Raw genomic sequence first — 13,652 nt, 5'->3', positions numbered from 1 at the left:
GCAACGTAGAAATATCGGAATATAAACGAACATTATGGACACACGTCGGTTCGTTAAACAGAACCATTTTATTTATAACACGAAAAATTTGCAAACTTTCAAATCGTCGATAAGTATTAGTTATTCTGTTCTAAAAATATACTACATGTGCGTATCGATCTGAAAATTATTATCCATTGATGATGATAATAATAATAATAATAATTATTATTATTATTATTATTATTATAACAACAACAGCAACAACAACAATAACAACAACGACAACAACAACAATAACAAGAATAATGATAACGAGTAATAAATGATAATAATACTAGTAAGTAATAAAATAAATTAGCGCTTAAGCGAAATGACGTGTAACGAATGATAAGGAAAAATATCTTAGATATCAGCGTTTTATACGATCAAAATTGTTCGTCGATGTTCTTCTATCGAAGGTAAAAAAACAAAAAAAAAAAAAAAAATAAAGAGAAAAAAGATAAAAAAAAATATATATATATATAAAAATAAAAATAAAAAGAAGATCGAAACGAAACGATTCTTTTCTATTTTATAATAAAACTTTCTCGAGAGACGAATTTGAGATACGGGATATATATATATATATATATATGGTATATGGTTCGATGATTTCACCGTTCGATGGAAATTTCAAAATCGTTCGTAGATATCACGATAGAAATAGTAATAGAAGGAGAAGGAGAAGAAGGACAAGAAGATGAAGAAGAAGAAGAAGAAGAAGAGGAAGAAGAAAAAGAAGAAGAAGATGATAAAGAGGATGGTGAAGGTGGATGTAAAGATGGAGGATGAGAGAGAACAAGCGAAACTTAACGAGCGTACGCGTCGTACAAGTAGGGGAACACAAGCTGTCCGGTGAATTACAACGCGAGCGTGCTTACCAAACGATCGTTATCACGCGAAGCCGCCATAGTTACTACGAGCGTTGTGACCAGTTCGAAGGGTTTTCGAATCTCGCCTTTCGTGCATACGTCTTAATTCAGAGATATTCCCTTCCCTTTTTCACGTTCACCAACATCATATAGACGAGGACGACGACAACGACTACCATCACCACTACTACAACTACCATCATCATTACCACTACCATCGCTACTACCGCCATCATCATCACTACCGGCGTTCTATATCTACCTTAACTCGACCCCTCTTCTTCTCAGATGGTGCAAACGATATCTCGAGTTAAAGCATACGCTGGGAACACGCACGTGATTCCAAGAACCTGCACGAAAGCTCGAACAAGCGAGAAAGGGAGGCAAAAAAGGGGGAGTGAGAGCATTGGGGGAGAGGGGAGAGAAGATAGGAAGGAAGGGATGAAGGAAGTATGGGGAGAGCGTAAAAGGGTGTAGGGGTAAAAAAATCAACGTAACAATAATAAATAAGAACGAACATACGAATATTGAGATTTAATTACTTATCCAAATTATTTAAAAATTATTATACGATCTAACTATTCCCTATCTCCTAACATATTTTTAAGCTATTTAATATTTAAGAATATCGTGTTAATCAATATTATCAAGGATACGAATTGTACGTCATTTCAATGACGATTTTTTTTTGTTTTTGTTTTTGCTTTAAGTCTATGTATAATAATAAATAAAATATTTCGTACAAATAATTCGTCGTTGATATATTACATATAGTTACGCGTAATAGTATGTAGATTTTTCTTTTTCTTTTTTTTCTTCTCCTTCTTCTTCTTCTTCTTCTTCTTCTACGTAGTAATTCTTTCGAGAGATTCATTAAATGTGAGATCACAGTTTTCTATTCTCAAGATCTGCGGTGATATTATTTCCAGTAGGTAGGAAAATTTTTCATGAGAATACACTGACACTACAAAGAGAATTATACTCGTCGCGAGACGTACATACATACTTATGTACGCGAACGAGCTTTCTTCAAAAAGAACCAAAAGTGTGTACGAAGAGAAGATTCCGTTATATATGAAAGAAGACACTTCGTATTGAAACGCACGAATCTAGTTAACGCAGAAATGGAAACGACCGTGTGTGATGCCTTTTGAGAAAGCACACGAAGAAAAAAGAAAAGGAAACAAGATAAAAGGAAAAGAAAAGAAAAAAGAAATGGGAAAAAAAGAAAAAAAGAAAAAATAAAAAGTCGTTTGCCAGCGCCAGCCAGTCATCTGTATGCCAAAAAGCAACGCGGCGAACGAACGCATCGACTAGAATGTATATACGTATGTATGTGAGTGTTTGTGTGTGTGTGTGTGTGTGTGTATATGTGCGTGTGTGCATATACGAAAATGAATACGCGAAACGTGCACGTACACAAGCTGATCCGCCACGTCGGTATATACTATACGGGAATGTGGCAATGTCGGAGACGCGTTCCAAGATCTTAATTTTTGTGTCCTGGCCACTTTCGGTTGGGATCAAAATTTGCGATTCAAATTGGAATACGATCTCCGAGGCGGATACTCTTAAAGCGAATTCCTTTGCATTAACGGACTTTGTGATCTTTGGACATTAACCAAATATCAGAAAGTTATCGCGTTATCTTTAAAAAAAAAAAAAAAAAAAAATGAAAAAAAAAAGAAATAAATAATTAAATAGAAACAAAAATAAAAAAAGATATCAAGTATTCATTAAACACTTCGCAAATTATGAATGGATTATTATTATTATTTTTATTTTTATTATTATTATTATTATTATTATTATTATTATTATTATTATTATTATTATTATTATTATTATTATTGTGTCGAAGAACATTTTCAATGATTAATTATAATTGAAAAAAAAAAAAGAAAAGGAAGAAGAAGAAAAAAGAAATTCGTTAAAAATTCTAAACTACTGAAAAAAAAGATCTTTCGTCAATATCCCTGTATATGTATACACATACACAATCACATACACACACACACACACACACACACACATATGCATATATATATATATCCTTAAATATAACTAACTTAAAAATTAATTACTTCGAACTAGATTTAGGTATTAAGCCGAACAAGAGAGTGATTAGCCTGCAAGAGGATAGACAGAATAAGAGCATAGATTGAGAACTATATACATACTCGGGATGAACATTTGGATGGGGGATGGATATATGGCAAGAAGACATGCGTAATGGTTAGATATAATGTATAGAATGTTTCAAGAGTGGATGATGGACCAAAGAGGCCCATCGTTGGATGCATTAATCATTTCCATACTCAGTGAAAACCTTCTACGAATTTCTCTCTCTCTCTTTCTCTCTCTCTCTCGCTTTTCCTCCTTTCCGCTATCTCCATCAAGTTTTTTTTTTCTATCTTTTTCCTGTCCTTTTGCCACACTTCTCTCTCGTTTTTCTTTCTCTCTCTCTCCCTCTCTTTCTCTCTCTCTCTCTCTCTCTCTCTCTCTCTCCTCTCTCTCTCTCTCTCTGTCTGTCTCTCTTATATAGAGATTCTTCCGTGTGGCTCGCAAAGCCACGGTTTTATCCATAGACAAGCGCGTGAGGAGAAACTCGTGGTAAAATAAATAACCAGAGCGACGCACGCGAGAGACGCCTTCCCATTCTATCTTTCTATGTTTCTCTCTCTTTCTCTTTCTCTCTCTCTCTCTCTTTCTCTCTCTCTCTTTCTCTCTCTCTCTCTCTCTCTTACTCGCCAAGAGATACTTCTGACACTGCGTGACTTCGTCTAGACGAGTTACGTAATTCCTTTGAAAAAAACGAAGAAGGAAGATCGATCCTTATGTCGTAGTACACTCACATACACTTATTCCTTTATCTATCTCTTATTCCTTCCTTCCTTCCTTCCTTCCTTCCTTCTTTCTCTCTTCCATGTTTTTCTTTCATTTCTATTTTAATACTAATTTTTAATACAATACCAAATATTTGTACATACGTACTTATATACATGTATTTATATAAATTTTTTTTTTATGCTTCCTAAGTTAGAGTCACTTTTGATAAGTTCTATCTCTATCCCTGTCTCTCTCTCTCTCTCTCTCTCTCTCTCTTTCTCTCTATCCCTATCTCTATCTCTATCTCTCTCTATTTCTCATTAATTACCTGCCCTTTTTATTGACTTAAGTATGCGATTTAAAAGTTAGAGATCCATCAAAGAAAAAGAAGAAGAAGAGGAAGAAGAAGAAGTAGAGTGAAAAAAGAGAAAAAAAGAAAGGAAAGGAAAAAGAGAGTGGTGGGGGCAAAAGGAGGAGAAGAAGAGGAAGAAGAAGATGAAGATGATGATGAGAAAAGAGCGCACCGACATCTTGTCGAACTTGTCGACGAAGGATCGCTTCCGTGGGAGAGTACACGCCTATCCAAGAGAGTCTTGGATAACTTCCAGCTCTCTTGGATGACTGGAATACGAAGAAAATTTCGATGAAAAACTCGTCGGAACACCTCACTTCTTCCTATTTCTTCTCTCGATGTTCGAACCTCTTGATGTTGAACTCCTTTTCTCTCTCACTCTCTCTCTCTCCCCCCCCCCCCTCTCCCTATCACTCTTTCTCTCTCACTCATTCTCTTATTCTTTGTTCTTCTTGACATTGATACTTTTTATCATAAACGACTATCTTGCCCAATAGTATTTAAAAATATATCAAAGCAACGAATCTTAATATTAATAATTACAAGAATAAATATCCTTTGATCAATTAATTATATCCTCGAGTTGTCTTTTCTTCTTTTTTTTTTTTTTCTTCATTCCATTTCATTTCATTTCATTTCATTTCACTTCATTTTCTTTTCCTTTTTTTTCTGTCTCTCTTTTTCTTTTTTTTAATCTTTTTCATTCTCTTCTTATCTTTCGCAAATTTCTTAGAAAGAGAATTTCTAGGTATATATCATACTGTTAGTTGGTACGTGTAACAATGTCTACGTAACATATTCGTCATCCTAACCATCCCACTCCTCCCACTCACATCGAGCAACCCCCTGCCCTCCGCCCGACCATCATCCGACCGAGTCTCATTTCTCTTAAAGAATTCAAGAGATACCGAAAAAGGAACGACGACTCGATTCGACTCGACTCGACTCGACTTCAACTCGGCTACCACGAAAAATTAACTGGAATTATTAAGTAGTGCGAAATGCATTGATCGATAAAAGTACGATAAGAAGGAGGAAGAAAGAAGAAGAAGAAGAAGAAGAAGAAGAAGAAGAAGAAGAAGAGGAAAGAAGAAAGAAAAAGAAAAAGAAGAAGAAGAAAAAGGAGAGGGAATGGATTAAACGGGGGAACGGTCGCGTACTAGTGGCGAAGCCACCACGATCGATTCGAGATGATTGCTCTCGATAAGCGAACCGGGAGGAATCGGAAGTGGGATCCTTAGAGGTAATAGAGCGCTGCAACGAGCAGACACCTCGCAATTTGGCTAATGGCCTTCCGGCACAACGCGAACTCGTTGCTACCTTAGAGTGCCAGAGGAGAACTATAGTTGTATTCGTGACAAGAAACAAAATCCTTTTTTTTCTTTGGAGGTGGAGGAGGTAGGAGGGATAGGAAGGGAGTGAGGGGTGGAGGGCGGGGAGGAAGACACGCACCTTTTCCTTCCTCCTTCGTTTTTTATTTCTTTTTTCTTTTTATTTTTTGTTTGATCTTTTCTATTCCTCTTTTTGTTTTCTTTTCCTTTCCATTCCCCTCTTCCTATCCCAATTTTCTCACTCTTCCTCTCTCTCCCTCTCTCTTGGATCGAAGTCGAGCCCCCAAACACTTCCGATAGTTTGTGAAACGGAAATTGCGTGCCGCGTCGTACTTCTTGCTCTCGAATCCGATGATTTATGATCGTTTCTGTTGCTCTACTCTACTACGTAGGGCCAACGACTAAGAATCCTAAAGTCCATGAAAAATGCATCAAGACCTAAGCCTGTTACATGGTACATACGGGTGGGGCAGGGCGAGTGGAGGAGATGGGGAAGGGGGCAAAGAGGGGGGGGGGGGGGAAGGAGGGCGAGGAGATTCACGAAAATATCGATTGTTTACGTCGTCGTAAATAATAATATTTCGGACGATTAATGTCGCTGGATTATTCAGGCCATGATTTTTGTACCTTTTTAAATAAATAAATAAATAAATAAATAAATAAATAAATAAATAAATAAATATATAAACAAACAAATGAAGAAATAAATATAGAAACAAATTAAAACGAATTTTGAGAAAGAAGTTAAAAACTAAAGAAAGAAAAAAAAGATAGAAATTTGAAAAGAAGGAGAGAAAATAAAATAATGATAAGCTTCTTTTATATATATATATCTCTCACAAAGAAAAGATTCTATCTATGATGAGGACTCGAGTGTTCTAGTAATTTGCGGAAAGAGATATAGAGAGAAACAAAAAGAGCGAGAGAGAGAGAGAGAGAGAGAGAGAGAGAGAGAGAGAGGGAAGAGGAGTAGGACGGAGAGGAGGTGGAGGTGGAGGTGGAGGTGGAGGTGGATGAGGATCGTCATCATCGGTCGGCGGGTATTCGAAGCGTAAAACTGCAGGCGCACACGTGAACGCGACTGCACGCGAGCAATTATCCAACACCGTGTGGTTGATGGCAATTGCAGTAGCCGGGGATCCCACGGGTGCGATTGGCCCGGCTAGCAGGGCGCTGTCGCCACCAGCCGACGCCCTTTTCCTGGCACGTTCGAGTTACCAAACGAGCCCAGGAGCGCCACTCACGGACCCCATAGTGCCGCTCTGCCCTATCTCCAATTCTACACCGTATAATTGACCCAATATATACGCTCTATCTCCTACTACCTATCCTAAACTACAACGATCTTCTCTCTTCCTCTTTCTCTCTCTGTGTCTATCTATCTATCTCTTTCTCTTACTCCCTTTTATTCTCTCCCTCTCTCTCTCTCTCTCTCTCTCTCTCTCTTTCTCTCTCTCTCTCTCTATCTCCTACGATAAAAAGGATCCTAAATTTGATCGTCTCTATGGAATTTTCTTTTTTTCTTTTCTTTTCTTCGTTATATTCTCATTAATCATAAAATCAAACAGAATTTTTTACAAGAATCTTATAAATATACGAATCGTTAAATGTCTTGCAAGATCGAAAATTTCGTTGTATTTGAAAATAATTTTATTGATTAGAAATAAAAAAAAAAAAATGTATATATATATATAAGGAAGCAAAGAAATAAAAAAAATAAACAAACAAAATAAGAAGTAGAGGATTATTATCATCGATAATAAATAATAAAAACCGGGACGCTAAAAATGACGTCACCTTATCCGTATCTGACGTTTGAAATCTCAAACGATTTGGTTGTCCGCCGGAAGCTGACGCGCCTAAATGGGCAGCTTATGCATCGTCACGCGTCGTCGTGTGCGAACTTGCCACGAGGGAGACCTCGTGCTTCTTTCTATCGTGCGCTTTTTTCCCTTCTACCTAACATTTTCTCCCTCGCTCACTCACCGATATCTCTCTCTCTCTCTCTCTCTCTCTCTGTCCCTCTCTCCCTCCCTCTCTTTCTAGCACGCGCGTTCTCCAACGTAGCTCGTCCTCCAACATCGATAGGGGCGGATTTCCAGAATGGACGAGGAGGGTGCGTCAACTGTTGCACGATCGTTCAAACTTTTGGTCGCGCGACTGGGAATTCTGCCTGACGACGTACCATTTTCCATCCCTTTTCCAAATCTCCGGAGTATTGCCTGAAAATGATAATATATATATATATATATATAACATTTCTTCCTTTGTTTTTGTTTTCTTCTTGTTCATTTCTTTATTCTTTCTTTTTTTCTTTCTTTTCTTTTAATTTCTTTCTTCCTTCTTTCTTTCTACTTCCTTTTTTATTTATCTTTTTTTTTTCCGATCAAATATAGAAAATAAAAGAAGGAAGAAGACTGAGAGGAAAAAAAAAGAAATAAAAAGAATAGAAAAATCAATTATCCTTCGCCGTATAAATTATCACTTATTTTCCGATAAAATGAACACGCCAATGTATCATTAGACGACTTGGTATTACATATGCATATACGTATTACATGAATATATTATCCATATACGTAATAGATATATATATATATATATATATTTTTATGTATAGTCAGTACAACGGACGATGAGTACGTAGAGGGATTACCACGAGTCCCCAGCAAATTAGTGGCGATCAATTAATTCCTGCTCAGTGCGTCCTTCCCGAGCAACGAAGTGAGGCAAGAGGGGAAGAAAAAAAATCCCTACGGATTTAATTAACACTGAGGCTCGAACGTATTTCCCCCTTCCCCTCCCCCTACTCTCTCTCCCTCACTCACTCTCTCCCTCCCTCTCTCACTCTCTCTCTCTCTCTCACTCACTCTCGTAGTCTCCAATACAAATACAAAGTTCTCTACAAAATTTCGCGACGAAATTCGACGATAGAAAAAACAGCCACCGACATTTCTAACAATCAAGTCTAATTTACTTACTCGCAAAGGGAATACTAAAACATTGTTATCGTTAATAGAAATTTTGTCAATTGATTTCGCTTAAAATATTATAACGTAATATTTGTACTCTTCAAAGGGGATTTTGATTTTCGTGATAAAGAATGAGAATTGACAAGTATAGAGAAAGAGAGAGAGAGAGAGAGAGAGAGAGAGAGAGAGAGAGAATAAGAGAGACAAAGATAGAAAGAGAGAGAAAGAAATAGGAATTTCGTCAAAATGTAAATGCGAAAGTTTGCGGAAGCGAGTTACCGCGACAGCGCGATGTCGCAAACAAAAACGATGCTTACGCCTGATACTCGAGAGTATATATATATATATATATATATATATATATATATATACAAACATACATACATATATATATATATATATATTGCTAGCGGCGTTGGTTCGTGCGCAAGGGACAAAGGTAAAATCCGAGGGATATCTCGAGGGGGCTGTGGGTCGCGGTGAGGGTGTTGAAGGGCTGCGGAGAGGACGAAGGATAGTGGATGACGAGATCGCGAACGGTGGATTGCGGATTCCCGAGGGAGAAAGAGAAGGATAGAGATAAATAGAGAAAGAGAGAAAGAGGAGAGAGAGAGAGAGAGACAGAGATAAAGACCGAAAGAGAGGAAGGGAGGGAGAGAGAGACAGACAGAGATAAAGACCGAAAGAGAAGGAGGAAGGGAAAGGGAGAGGGAGAGAGAGAGAGAGAGACAGACAGAGAGAGAGACAGACAGAGATAAAGACCGAAAGAGAAGAAGGAAGGGAAAGGGAGAGAGAGAGAGAGAGAGAGAATGAGAAAGGATGAGAGAGTCAGAAGGTTCGGGGTGTGGTGAATGGCGATTATGGCTGGCCTAGCCTAGAAACAGCAATCTTCCATCTAGAGTCTAGACTACGGAACGTATAGTTAAAGCCCAACTTTTCTTCCTTTCCTTCAGTAGAGGGATCGACTCTACTGGGTGTCTCATATATAATATTTTTTCTCATTGTTAAGCTTCGCTCAAACATTTGACGCTACTCATTCATACAAACGCGTACACACGTTCTCGCTCATATATACGCATAGTTATTATTATTATTATTATTATTATTATTATTATTATTATTATTATTATTTTATTATTATTATTATTATTATTATTATTATTATTATTATTATTATTCCATACATATGAAATTCTATGATTCGACAATAAGTCGATTCAAAAAAGAAGTTGTTTATATGTTAATTTTTATCAGCTGATAGAAAATCTCGATGTAATTGAAAGTAGATAGAAAAAAAAGGAAAAAGATCTTAAGGAAGGATTTTAAAAGGAGAAAAATAAATGAAGAAGAGACGAGAGGGGAAGGCTTACCAAGGAAAGGTTTTTTACTTTTTTTTCTTCTTTTTATTATTATTATTATTATTATTATTATTATTATTATTATTATTATTATTATTATTATTATTATTGCTACCGAAATGTCTAAGTTTCGGGAGTATTATAAAAAATAAAAAGAAAATGAGAAAGACAGACAGGCAGATAAACAGAGAGAGAAAGAGAGAGAGAGAGAGAGAGAGAGAGAGAGAGAGAGAGAGAGAGAGAGAGAGGGAGGAAAGGGGAGGGGGAGGGGGAGGGAGAGATGGAGAAAAGGGAATGCGGTCAAAGGATCCAATGAGAGAAAGGGATAAAAGACCGAGAAAAGAACAGTGAAAGGTGGACCGGCAAAGCAGCAAAGAGGGAGGAGGATCTTAATTTCATAAAGATCCGTTCCCGAAGGAGATCGATCCTCCTGACCCTCGGGCACGTTAATAACCCCAGTTGCGAGCCGAGCGCTTGTGCTCATCTAGGGGTGGAGAGGCGAAGGGCCACGATCGGTAAATAATTTCGTTGGTACTGCGCAGGGCCGTACAACCGCCGTCTCCTCGTTGCAACTTTTATCCGTCGACTACGTTTCCATACTCTCTCTTTCCCCTCTTTCCCTCCCACCCTCTCCCTCTCTCTCTTTCTCTCTCAATCTCAATCTCTCTCTCTCTCATTCTTTCTCTCTTTTTATTCCTTTCTTTGTTTCTCTTTTGCTATTTCTCTCTCTCTCTCTCTCTCTCTCTCTCTCTCTCTCTCTCTCTCGTATACGCTTTTTTCGCTCCCTTCAAAAACGGAGGCCGTGTCGGAGCGATGAAATATTTGACGAGGGAGCGATGAGTCGTCGCGGCGAGCCATTTCTTCCTCTTTGTCCTTCTTTATCCTGACGCAACGTCGACCCTACTCCATTAGAATTTTTGTAACTCTGCATAGCGTGTATATATATATATATATATATATATATATATATATATATATATATATATATATATATGTATATATATATATATGTATATATATATATGTATGATATATATATGTATGTATATGTATATGTATATGTATATGTATATGTATATGTATATGTATATACCATGAAACTTTTAAATCGTTTGATTGTTCGCTTAAAAGAGAGAAAATTTACTTTCTTACCTGAAACTCGATCTTACGTATATTTTTTCTCTCGCTCTTTTTCTCTTTCTTTCTTTCTTAAAAATCTAAGAAAAACTAAGAATTCCATTCGTCCAACATTTTGTCTCATAAAACGAGCCCAAAGAAGTGCATACACACCGTTCCCCACGCCCTTATAAACAGGAACGTACATTCGATTAAAAAAAGAAAAAAGAAAAAAAAATGAAAAGAGAAAAAACGAAAAAAAAAAGAAAAAAAAAGGGCAAATAAAGAAAGAATGAAAAAAATAAATGCGTAAAAAAAAAAAAGAGGGAAAAAGGGAAAAAAAGAAGATATGATTTTTCGATAACGACAGTATACTTTTTAAAACGAATCCCTTTTGAAACGAGCTAGGCTAGGCCGGACTAAGCTAGGCTAGGCTAGGCCAAGCTATACTTGGATAGGCTAGGCTAGGCTAGGCTATGTATTAGGTAGCTGGCTAGATAGCTAGCTAGCTAGCTAGCTAGCTAGATATCTAGCGGACGAGCGGACGAGCGAACGAGCGAACGAGCGAACGAGCGAGCAAGCGAGCGAGCGAGTTGGCGCCCTCGTCCACGATTTATACGCAGGCGGTATAGGAAGATTTACTCTGGCCAAAACCTGCAGGTCGTGTAGGTACGGGTTGCAGCACGACAACGCAAAACGGATGATCGAGCACCACTGACGCCAGAGCCACGGTGGTTTGGGAACGGCGGGGCTTGCGAATGGCCATGGCGTGCCGGGGGATGATTAATGCGCTCCGCCACCACCAACGCTACCCCATGGAACGCCGTCGCCACCACCAACGCATAACGTTTCTACGCTCTCTTCTACACGTATCCCTCTTCTCTCCTACCCTACCCCTATCCTCTTCTACCCCTCTACTGCTTCTCATGGATACGGCGACCACCGTGTCATAGGTCGGCGATACGAGCTCGCACTTTCTGCACGCAACTTTCAACCCTCTATCTCCTATCTCTATTTTGTACATCTATCTATCTCATATATATATATATATATATATATATATATATATATGCGTGTGTGTGTGTGTGTATATATATATATTCTTTTTATAATCAAACGTTTTCGCTCTTCGTTTTGTTTTACTATTTTTATTTTTATTTATTTTTTATTTATTTTTTCTTTTTTTATTTTCCCTTTTTCATTTTTTTTTACTTTTTTTCTTTCTATTTTGTTTACATTTTATCGCATCACTCTTCATCCATCATCATCGTTGGCGAGGACACGACTATTGTATTTTTTTTTTTTTAAGACGCTACATCGTTAGTAACCACGTCTACACGTTAAATTTCGGCCTTTCTCTCTCTCTCTCTCTCTCTCTCTCTCTCTCTCTCTCTCACTCCTTTTCCTTTTTCTATTTTCGTCGACTTTTAATATTTTCCTAGATAAATGTTTGAAATTAATTGGGGAAGATTTTCCTCCATAACTTTTCTCTTTTTTTTTTTTCTTCTTTTAGGGAAAAAGAGTTAAAGTTTCCTTTTCTTCCTTTTTTAGATTTCTTTTTGCAAATTATCCTTCGAACGACATAATTATAATAATCTTCTATTTATGTTCTCATAACGCGTACCTATATTTTTTCTTGTTCCTCTTATTTCTTCCTTTCTTTCGTTTTTGTTTTGTTTTGTTTTGTTTTTTTTTTTTTTTTTGGTTTTTTTTTCAACTTAGAGAAACGCGATTCATAAAGTAGTATCTAGGATATAAATCATGTTGCATCCATCTCTCTGTTCATGTCCAACGTTCTTCTCTATTCAAAGGTCCTATGTCGACTTTTCATTCGTTTCAAGAGTCCCACACCCGTGAGTTCAATTACTTCGATATAAATTGATAAAGTGTCAACGCGCTGAAATTCTAGGACGACGACGATTGAAGTGTGTTCGCACGCTTGCACACGTCTCGTACTCTCTATGCGTGTGAAACGAGACAGAGATACGAGAAAGGAGAGAGACAGAGAGAGAGAGAGAGAGAGAGAGAGAGACAGAGAGAGAAAGAGAGAGAGATGAGAGAGAAATAGAAAGAGAGAGATAGAGAGAGACGAGAGAGAAATAGAAAGAGAATGGTAGAACTCGGTTCGGTGGTCGAATAGAGAGGAAATCGGCAATTTTCGAGCATACGCAATTCAATCTCGAAATTCTAACGGAGATAGAGTTTCTCCCGATATTCTGCGAAATTTATCATCACCGCTTTTCGGTGGTAAACCATACTGCGAACCGCCGAACGATCGCTTCGATGAAATAATATCGTACTTTTTGTTTCCCCGTTCGTTAGAGAAACTCGTTCGTTAGAGAGAGAGAAAGAGAGAGAGAGAGAGAGAGAGAGAGAGAAAGAGAGAAGCTTTAAATAAAACAAAATCGTTTTCTCATCATAGTCTTCTAAGATTGTATTATCTTGAATATATATATATATATATATATATATATATATATATATATATATATATATATATATAAATACGGAATATATGTGATATAACTAGATAGTTAATAAAATCAAATTAATTCTTCGTCATTGTTGTTTGGATTAAATCGATTTTTTTTAGAAAAGACTTGATGATCTTTCGAAAAAAGAAAACAAAAGAAAAGAAAAAGAAACCTGTGTAAAACGACAGATCGAAATATTTTTAATAGTAATACGAGAATAATTAAAATAAAATTCTTCGTCGTGGTTTGGTCGAATCTTACAAAAAAATATAAACACTCGAAGAAAAACAATCTCGTTCGACCCTGGACTTGAAACTGCTCTCGAGA

General features: G+C 37.1%; 1 long non-coding RNA gene across 15 annotated transcripts in view; it reads right to left on the bottom strand.

Annotated features, from left to right (window-relative positions):
* LOC124949950 overlaps positions 1-13,652 on the bottom strand; it is a 118,521-nt gene that overhangs the window by 69,546 nt on the left and 35,323 nt on the right. For 14 of the 15 annotated variants that reach the window (XR_007101229.1, XR_007101222.1, XR_007101220.1 and 11 more), the window contains one exon: positions 7,392-7,627. The exons of the other annotated variant lie outside the window; for it this stretch is intronic. This is a non-coding gene — a long non-coding RNA (uncharacterized LOC124949950). The remainder of the gene's footprint in view (positions 1-7,391; positions 7,628-13,652) is intronic. 15 annotated transcript variants of the gene reach the window in all.

Source organism: Vespa velutina, chromosome 6, assembly GCF_912470025.1.
Source record: "Vespa velutina chromosome 6, iVesVel2.1, whole genome shotgun sequence".
NCBI lineage: Eukaryota > Metazoa > Arthropoda > Insecta > Hymenoptera > Vespidae > Vespa > Vespa velutina.
Note: the sequence above shows the minus strand (reverse complement) of the source record. Positions and strands in the feature narration are given on the sequence as shown.